We start from the raw sequence: 10,538 nt of genomic DNA on the forward strand, positions 1-10,538 counted from the left end.
AGCCTTCTGTTGGCAGCTGTGGTGGATCTGTGCTGGACACCTGAGCTCTGTGCCCTTCCAGTGCTTGGTCTCCCCATGGAGGGCTGTGAAACAGGCTTGTGTCTGCTAAAAGTTGACTGAAACAGGCATTGAAAGGCGGCAGTCACAATAAATTCCATTGGGAAACTTGAAAACATGCTTAAAATAAAGCATGTGTACTTTGCTGGATAAAAGCTGACTGTGGTCAGACCAAAGATAAGCAGACATTTATCATATTTTCTTAACCCATGCATAATACAAGTGGCCATGCACAATGAAATGTGGCAGAGGGAAAGGAAGATAGATTTGCTAATTATTATTTCTGATAAAAAAATTTTTAAAGGTGTGCATAGTCCGTGCATAGAATTGCTTAAAAACATCCATCTGTCCCTTTTTATGGGTTCAGTGCTGGATGCATTTTGCCACTTTGTCTTGTATTAAAGTGAGCATGTTTGAAAGGTTGCTGGGCAGCTGAGGGTAATAATGTTCACATTCTCCTGGCATTGCTCAGTGATTAGAAGTATTCAGCATGCAAATAGCTCGTTCAACTTCAGCAAGTACATCATCTCCCTCCTGCCAGCCTTGCTTGGGGTGAGCTAATGGACTTTTAACATTATTCAGCTTAGAGAGCACTGTCTCTAATAGCTCCTGATTAAGCTCTCCAGAAAGGCAAATAGCCATCATAGGGCAAAGGCTAAACCAGGGGAGGGGGGAAAAAGAACACCCTGGTCAAGGGACTCTTGCTGACATGTTTTGGTTTTAGGGACATTCAGCATTATATTTAGGATATTTTGGCTTTTGAGAACTGTCAAGTGAATCCAAATTTATTTCCTCTGAATGCTTTTAGAACAGTGATAAAATAGCCCTCACTCCCTTCTCCTCCCCTTTTGCCATTTATAATCTATTATTTTAGGACTGCTCTGAGGAACTATTGTGTTTTCCTATTATCATTGTCCCTGGCTCAGCACTGTGGTTCCAGGCTGAATGTAGGCTTTTGGGGGTTATTTTTATCTTGCTGGCCTTCTGTGGTAGATGAACACACTCTCATTCAGTCTCCAGACAGCCTGATTCACCAGGCAGAGATGTGGGTGCATATCGGGGGCATCAGGCTCTCTTCAAACTGACTCAGCCCTGTCTTTCCCTCAGTTTTTGTGTGTTAGGAATATCAGTATGACAGACATGACCGAGGTCTTGCTAAGCACACAGAAGACATGGTGTGTGATTCTGAAGTCAAGCAAGCTCCAGTGCAAAGGGAAAACTGAGCCCAAAAAGCCACTTTTCTCCTTGATTCTCAACTCATCTGACTTCTTTGTTTTAGCTTTATTTTGGGGAGGTGGAGAGAGATGAGCTGCTTTTGTCCACTTCAGTGGGTACAAACCGCAGCTGTGGCCGAGGACGTCAGGCACTTCACTCATTAATGGCTTTGTCTCCAGGTCTCTATTGCTTATGCCCTGCCATGACATTGACAGGATGGGAGAGGGTTTTATGATTCGTTCAGCACTGTGCAAAGAGAGGAATGGGCATTTTTCATGAAGGGCTGCTGACCCATTGTGTCCTTCCCCTGCTCCTGTGTGCCAAGGCTTACGCACACAGTTTATTAATTGCCACTTTTGTGGGCTGCAGCTGATCACAGAGGGAATGCCAAGGTGTTTCTGTGCAAACCAGTCTCCAACCTTCAGCATCCCTTGCTGGGTAAGTCTGCTCCTGACTGAAGTCTGTGCTCTCAGAGCAGACTTTGGTTGTGTTTGAAGGGTACAGGCTGGGTCTGTGTACACTGAGGATGATGGCAGGCCAGGTTCCCTACACAAAGAGATAAATCCACTTGTCTGATCTGAAAGAACACAGAGAAGACAATCCTTCCTGCAAGGAGGCCACTGCAAAGTCTAACCTTTCTAGCACCATGACATTTGCAGTGGCCAGGAGCAGTCTCCATGACTTGTGCCACCATAGAGGCACCCTTGTGTCTCAGAGCTTTGTGTGTCATGTAGCAGCCGCAGCTGCTGGGGCTCTTCTGCCTTCTGCCACCATGAAGGATGGAGACCAGAACTGTCTCTGGTGGTTTTCATGTTTAGGCTCCAGAGCTCATCTGGTCCACCTCCAGACCAACACTTTTTAACACCCTGTAACAGGCAAAAGAGCTGTAATGATAAAAATCAAAGCTGAAACCTTCATTGAGCTTCTCCAAGAGGTTTCCTCTATTTGCTAATGGTTCTGCCTGATCTTGCTTGAGGTGCACAGTGCTCCTCAGTGCTCTAATTCATTAGATTATTTTGTTAATCAGTGGTGGCAAAACCAGGATTGGAAAGTGTTGTACTTAACCCTTGGACTGCTGTGGGTACATCCAGATGTTATCTTGTGGAATTCTTGAGCTAGTTGCACTAACATAATCTCCGTTACTGATTGAAATAGATGGAACAATGGTGGGAAGTCATTACAGAAGGTTTCTAGGAAAGCCACAAGCCCACCAGGTAAAGGAGATTCTAAAAATGGAACTCAGCTGTTCTGGGTCCCACCAGCCCACTGGGACTAAGTCCACCAAGGCCTGTGTTAGTGGGTTAGTAGCACAAAACCAGTTCCTCAGTTGTTCTTTCCCCAAGGCATGGCTCTTTTCACAAAAAACCCACTGAAGGTAGAATGTCAAACCCAGTGCAGCAGGAGGTGTGGAAAGAAATATATCTTAACTGTTTCCTCTGGTCTCTTTTGCCACTGCACCCAGCCTGCCCCATTCCTCTCTCCATCTTTAAATAAACTCTCCAGAGGTGTTCTGCTATGCAGTAATGAACTCTAATGAAATAAAATTAAATTAAATGCTGCTGAGTGGAGCTGCATAAATGCCTTGTCATATTTTGTTATAATCACCTACTGTGACTCCATCGTCTGTGTCATCTGTCTCTCCAGCTTACTCATGGAGCAGCACACACCATGGTGACTGGGCAGAAAAGGAAAGAAATGCAAGTTCATGTGAGTTGGAGTAAATAATTCAGAGACACTGGCTGTTGTTGTGATACACAGAGCTGCCCAAGCTGCCAGGGCACTCAGGTCCAGCACGCACAGAAATCACGCTTTCCCAAGGAAAAGCCAAATATGGAGGAAACTGAGCAAAGCCTCCAGCCTGTGACTTCCAGCTCATTGAGCAGGTGGAAACTCAGCAGTGTGGCTGTGTGGATGGGTGGAGTGAGGCTGCAGGGTGTGGGAGCAGTACCTGCACACTGGCACCTGTGATTGCAGCACTGTGCTTCACTGTGAAACTCATTGAATACAGTCAGTGCTTCAGTTTGAAAGCCATTTCTGAATAATGGCTCAAGAGAAAGAGGGTGGGGGAAAAAAACCCCAAAACACCTAAGAAGCAGTACATTGTACACAGCCCTTCCACAGAGCAGGGGCAAGAGTGAAAAGGAGCCTCACATGGTCATTTTAATGTTCTGGTAGGCTTGGATTTCCTGCCAGCTGTCAATTTTACATGCAGTACTTCAGCAAATGTCCACATTTGCCAACCTGAATTCAGGTTGTAGAGATGGGGCATCAGGACAGGATAGCAACATAAATTAATGAATGTGTTTGTAAAATAATCTCTTGTATGCATAACTCACTTTTAGTACGTGATTTTCAGTCTAGTCACAGAGAGGCTGTGTTGGTTTGCACTTCTGCAACCCCTGAAATTCCTTTGCAGTCAGTTAGAGACAGGATTTTCTGTTAAATATATATAGTACTGCTCCAGGTTCATTTAAAGAGAGTGATAATATATCATTGCTCCCAGTAGGGACATAGCTGCCTCATAGTTTATGTCTGCTGTCAGGCATTAAAGCTGAGCTTGAATGGTGCCAATCGATAGTGGAACAGCAGCAGCTGAAACTGTTTAGTGCAGCTTTAATGCTCCTTATGCAAACCCCGCCTCCCACCAGAGAGTACACCTGCTCAAACAAGCAAAGAAGCAGGACTGACTCCTCCATTCCCTAAATAATTCCCAATGTTTTCCCTATTTTTGTAGTTTGTGTATCTTATGGGGAAAAAAAGAGAGAGTTTCTGAATGTGTAGAAGGTAGTACCAGCCTAAATTAAGAAAAGAGCACCTCTTTTTTGGGACAAATGTCTGTTGTTCACACACTCAAGGACAGATGAGCTATCCTGGGCTATCTCCAAGAAGCCTATCAGGACAGAGTTCACTGGGTTCTGCCCCCTCGTCTGTTTAGTGCCCTCCAGTTTCTGTCTTGATTCTGACCAAAGCAGGTACATGTCCCTGATTCAGCTCTAGGCAGAGCTGGTGCATGGCTGTCACACCCTCCTGTGCAGCCCCTGAGCCCCCACACTGCAGCCAGCATTGCAGTACCCAGCCCTCAGCCTGGAGCTGCCCCTGACTGCCCCTGGAGCCAGAGCCTGCTGCTCACACCAGCTCAGCTGGAGCTGCATGCCCTCAGCAGTGGCTGGGCCTGCAATGTGCTCATGCTGAAATCCAGTTCATCTGCTCTGAACACACAGGTGACACATGGAGGGAGACCAATGTTTTGACAGGCAGGCCCCGAGGGTTTGGGATCACCATTTTATTCCATCTGTAAGCTGGAGCAATTGCAGTACTGACCTCCTTCTCCCTCTGTCACACACAGCAAAGTAGATTAGAAGGAGAAAAAAAAATCCCTTAGTTTTCTTATTTCTTTCTGCATCGCAGCCCTGACCCTTGTGGCACACCTGGCCATGGCTGTGCCTGGGGAGGTTCATCCTTCCCAGCTGGAGCTGGTCCCAGCACGGGGAACTGATTGCTCAGCAAGGCTGGGCACAGGTGAGGGGCATTAGCAGCCATTAGAAGGGTTATAAAGAGGGAATGAGGGGCAGTGGGAGAGGTCTCTGTGCTCTGGAGGTGGCTGGCTGGGGGCTGCACTCAGAGGAAGGTCAGCAATGGATGGGGAAGTAAGTGAGGTTTTTTTTGTAGTAGTGGTGTGAATCTGTGCACAGTGTAAAAAGCAGCTCTGTGTCCTGAGTCTGGCCCCTGAGCTTCAGGCAGACCCTGTGGTCATAAAGGGGATAGATCTTGAACTGTGAAATGGTAGACAAGCTGAACTCTCGTTTTGGTGGCAGTATGTGCTTGCCTTTCTTACTTCTCCATTTCCTCTTATCTGGAAATTACAGCAAAGCTGAGAGCTGAGTGAGATGGAAGGCCAGGGTTTGTTTTTGAGTGCCAGGAACTGGGGCACCCATCGAACCTGAGGCAATGCTGGGGGAATTTGAAGTAGCAACTGTCCTGTTGCCTGCTCTTTCCCTAGGAAAGGATCAAGGAAGCAAAACAAGAAGTGACTGTGGCTGCCTTCCAGATGTGCTCTCTGGAGGAGTCTGCTTTGGGCAGAGCTGAGCAGGAGAGAGTTGTTTGCTCTTGAGGGCCAGAAGCCTTGGAAAGCCTGCTGGGCCTGAGCTGGCTGGAGCTGTTTGTTCCCTGCGTGGTACCACTGCCCAGCCTGCAGGCTTCCCTGGTGGGGAATTGCGTGGCCAGACTGGAAAGAAAGGGCCTGTCCTGGCACACAGTCAGCTTTCACAGTAAGCTGGACGTTAGCAGGTGCTTGTAGGTGGTTGTAAATCCTTGTGAGGTGCCATGGAGGGAAGTTGATGTGTTCCCTCGCTCACGTTTCCAATTGCTGTGAAGGTGCGTTTTTTGGCAGGGCAGTTGAGGGAGGCTGCAAAGTGTTGTTATTGTGCCATGTGCTTTGTGTTTGTGCTCCAGGGCTCAGCCAGGTCAGTTTGGGTGCAGGTGTGTCTGTGTTCTGCTCAGATGGTTGTTGGGGAGAGGGGCTGTTTGCCTTGCAGGGTGCCTGCTGTGAAGCCCAGAGTTTGCTCAGCTGAGCCCTAAGATCCCTTGATCAAGTGAATTCAGTAGTTTGGTTATTTCCTTACTTGAGGAGTGTGCTGCCTGCAGGTTGGCCTAGGATTATCCTGCCTGAAATGCTTGTAGGAATGACTTCACTGACCCAAGCAGTGTGAGAGGCCTCAGCAGAGCACAGGTGTAAGTTTTAATGGCAATGCACAAGGGTCCCAGGCTGTATTATCAGAGACCTTACTCACTCCTTGAAGTCTTCAGATCTTTAAAAGCAGAAACTGTGCATTGCAGCCTGACTTTGGCTTGTTGTATTTTAAAGGCTGTGATTCCTCACCATGCTAAACTGCCTCATTTCTCTACCCTTCTTAAAGAAAGAAAACAAAGACCTGGGAAAGCAAAGTCCTTTTCTGGAAAAGTGTTGTTTAGACCACAATTCCTATCCTGTTGTTACAGCTCTCCTTGCTTGTGAGCACAGCTAAGGGGCCTCGTTATATTCTCTATCTCAGCTGGTTCTAGACATGGAGATGAGCAGCTGCTGTCTCATTTCTTAGTGAAATCCTCATGGGACTTATCTTGAGGGTGTGGAGCCAAGGGACAGCTTCCCTATGGGTGGCTTGTTAAAAATGCAAACAAAACTCCAAAGAAGCAAATCCACCAATTGCTGGAGAGGCTCATTCTGCTGGCTCTGAAGAATTTCAGGCAGGTGTCTCAGCCAGGTGGTAGGTTCATTGTTGTGCCTCTCTGCATAGCCTAAGTAGTACATCAGTGAAAATAGGCAGAAATCAGTCCTCAATTTCAGAATTGTAATCATAGAGTATGAAAAGAAAAGCTGCCACCTTCTTTTGCCTCTGCAACAGAGCCTCACAGCCCCCTTTCCTGGTATGCTCCAACCACTGCCTTTACCTACCATTTTCCATTACAGGTGGTAGAATGGGAGTTCCTGTTTTCTGTATTCCAGCCTCTGGTCGATTGTGAAAACCAAATGGGAAGGGTTTTTCTTTATCTACTTTTGTTTTACCTGATGGCTGTAAGTGCATCATGAACACTGTCACCATAACTGTGCTCCCTTCTTGGTGTCTGACTCAGCCAGTTGCTGTTCTGTTTCCTATCCCTGATGCTTAGTGAATGAGGGCTGTTGATTTCTGTGTGGAGATGAGCTAAATCAGCAGTGATTGTCTAGATCTTTGTGCATTTTTGTAATTGCTGGAGGATGTGGTTATCTTGGGATAATATCCTTGGGATGATATCCTTATCATCCCTCACAGGAGATAAGGTTGTTTCATGCAGCCATTTTTATTCTTGAAATGATAGCACCCTTTTACCTTTGAGATTATTAACAATGCAGGGAGATAGTATTGCATGACCTTGCTTTTGGCAGTGAGGATGACTGAAGGCAGCCTGCAATGTTTTCATTTGTTCTCAGCTCAACTTCTTCCTTTCCAGACCTTTTTCCCTATTTGCCCTTGTAATTGGAGATAAGATGGACACACAGAGTTATGCAGCATCAGAAATGTAATCTAGACATCTCTTCCATGAAGCATGTTTCTAATGTGCCCTTCAAACACAAGTCCGATGCCTACAGTCTATTTTCTGTGAGCTGCTTGGAAAAATTTGAGCTGCAGCTATTGAGGGATACATGTCTGAGGGACACCTGGAGGTGTCTGATGTTCTCACAAAAACAGCACAATACTTCACAGAAAAGCAGCTTTGCTCAAGGACAGCTTTATCCCCTTCCTAAAAGGAGATCAAACTCTTCATAGGAGGGCAGACAGGGGCCACTAGGGACTTTGATAGGGTGATGAAAGCCTCTAAGTGTTTCATGTTTTGAGCAGAACAGGAGTTCAGGCTGTGCAGATCATCAGAAGAGATTTTAAAATACCCTCTCATGCTGTCTGTGAACAATGGAGGACTAGGTGAAAGATCAGGTCTGCTTTCTGTCTTTGTGCCCAATCCAGACCATTTTGTTACTGAACAAAAGCCCTGCTTGCTGTGTGATGAGAGCTAAGCAAGTTCAGATTCCCAAAGCTGGATGTTTTATTCAGAACATCACTGAGGTCTTGCCTTCTGTTCCAGATTGAGAAACTTGTAGAACCATGGAGAGAAAAGTCATAGCTGAGGGGAAGCCAGACAGGGGTGAGCAATTACATGCTGGGATAAGCAAGAAGTTTTGACAATTGTGATTTTGAAGTGCTCCAAGTATAAGACAATTCTTATTTCCAGGACTTGTCCCTATCCTCAAGATCTCCCTCTTGGGAGGTTTCATGGCTGCCTACAAGCACAGCTGTTATTTGGCAAGGCTGAGGCCAAGGAAATGGGAAGCCTGGAGGAGGGTTGAGGGAAGTATCCAGACCAAAAAAAGGTATATGGGTTGAGAACTTGAGGCTTTATTAAAAACCCAAAGGTGTAGATTCTGAAGCCTGTAAATACAGAGTGAGTTGTTCAGATAAGTGATTGCTCTGAAGTTTCTGGTTGTGATGGCTCTGTGCGTTCTTGGAAACACACAAGTTATGCAAATACTACTGCATTTGATTGAAATTGTGATTATGTTCCTTAGGTTTCCCCTCTGCACAAGTCTCTAGGGTGTCTGAATCCTTTAAGTGGTGAAAATGAGATGTAATGCTCTGGCTGAGTGGTCAGTGAAATCCTGTGTTGTGAGGCCCAGTAATGCTGGGTTATCCAGATTAGACATTGCATCTGATTATCCTGCTGATAATCCTGCCCTCAGTAATTTAATCAGGATGGGGATTGCAAGGCCAGGATCAGGCAGAAATAATGGGTGATTGCCCCCTTGTACATCTGTAGCAGTTGGAACTCCTTGTTTGTGGCAATATCTGTAATGCATTTAAATAAATGAATGTGTGTGGTTGTGCTCTGCTGTCACTGGTATTGCAATGGGAGTCTCCTGGTGTTCCTCGCAGTTTGTGAGAGGTTGGTTATCAAGCAGTTTGGGGGCTACAGAGATTCCTGCATTGCTTTCTTTTAATTCTCACAAAGTGCATGTGTGAGGGAGCTGTCCTGTGATGCCAGCTTTAAACGATTTGGGATGGTAAAGACCCAGCCCAGTAAGAGGAGCAGATGGTTTCAGCTGAGGCAGGACTCCTTGCCCACTGCCACAGGAGAGCTGGGTGAAGTGATCCATGTCCTGATCCCATCTCTGGCAAAGGCTGTCCCTCTGTGGGTTGGGAAAGAAGCTGCCTGGACACGTGTTGGTAGTAGTGCCTAAAAGGGGGGCTGTGTGCTTATAACTGAGCTTGGGCAAAAAGGCAGGGATTTAGTTCCTGACACCTGCAGCACTAGGTCCTACTGGTACCCAGTTTATTTAGCTCCCCAAACCAGAAATGAATTATTGTGAGAGCCACCTAAAGATGTGCACGTGGGAATAAGAACTGCTAAATGGAAAATAAAGAGGCACCTTTTGCTGTGTACTGAATGAACCTGGCTCCAGTAGCTAAGCAGAGTGTTACTCAGGGATAATTGTGCCTTAGCATTTGGGATAATGGGTGCGCTTGGAGCAGCTCCATGCACAGCTGAGTGCCACAATCTACACCGGGCTTTTACCGCGGTGCCTAAATGCGATTTATCGGAAAGGCGTTTGCGAAATGCCGATGTTCATTTACACTGCTCGCAGAGGTATCAGCCCTGTATCATCCTGCGCAGCCCCGCGGCATCTCGGGCATTGTTGATGCCGAGCCTGATGCTCGCTGGTGCGGAGCGGCCGCCGGCACCGGGAATTCCCCAGCCCGCCGGGAGAGGGCGGCGGCGCCCGCGGGGAGCCCGGGGGAGCGGGGCCGGGCTGGGGGGAGCGAGGCGGGGAACCCGGGGCCGGGAGCGGGGGCCAGGGGGAGCGGGATGCCCGGTCCGGAGCGGGGGCCAGGGGGAGGGGGATGCTCGGTCCGGAGCGGTGATGCCCGGCCGGGAACAGGGGCCCAGGGGGAGCGGGATCCCCTGCTCGGAGCGGTGGCCCGGGGGAGCGGTGATGCGCGGTCCGGAGCGGGGCAGCCGCGGCACCAGAGCGCTCTGCTGTGCCTGGAGACTCTGCATTGGTGGAAAGCGCACGGGGAGGAGGAGTTGGGGGGAAAAAAACCCAAAGAGGAGAGAATGGGTGCTGCGGGAAGGGGAGGGATAGCAGGTGGCAGCGGGCACGGAGAGCAGCTTTGCCTTGTGTGGCAAGCGCGGCTCGTGTCTGTGTGCAGCTGCCGGGATCGCAGCGCTCCGTGCTCGTAGGAGGCCCGCACCGGGAGCGGGGGCAAAGCTTGGCTGGGGCTCGCAGCCGCGGATCTGCCGGGGAGAGCCTGCACCACGGGCCCGGGAGCTCCGGTTCAGCATCACTCCTACCCGGGATGGCACATTAGGGTGCAGCTCTGACCCCGGCACTGAGGATGCTTTTTTTTTTTTTTGCTGACATACTCATGATGTGGGAAATCTTCAGGATCAAGCATGGTTTCCAGTAAATGTTTTTAGTTTGGAGCCCTTTGACGGTGCTTTCTTGATATGACAGGAAAACGTCTTCCTCAGGAAAACAATTCCATTGCTTTTCTGCTTTTCCCACTTGCTGGCTTTTTTTTCCCCTGCTCCCCCGACTTGGCTGCACATCCCATCACTTGGTGTTTCTAGGGCTCTCAGCCTTGACAATGCATCTTCCTATTTCCTTGCTGTCACTCCTCTTGTTTGCTGCAGCTGATCTCTTCCCATCCTGAATCTCTCCTCTTCTCCACTGCAAT

Source organism: Ammospiza caudacuta, chromosome 11, assembly GCF_027887145.1.
Source record: "Ammospiza caudacuta isolate bAmmCau1 chromosome 11, bAmmCau1.pri, whole genome shotgun sequence".
NCBI lineage: Eukaryota > Metazoa > Chordata > Aves > Passeriformes > Passerellidae > Ammospiza > Ammospiza caudacuta.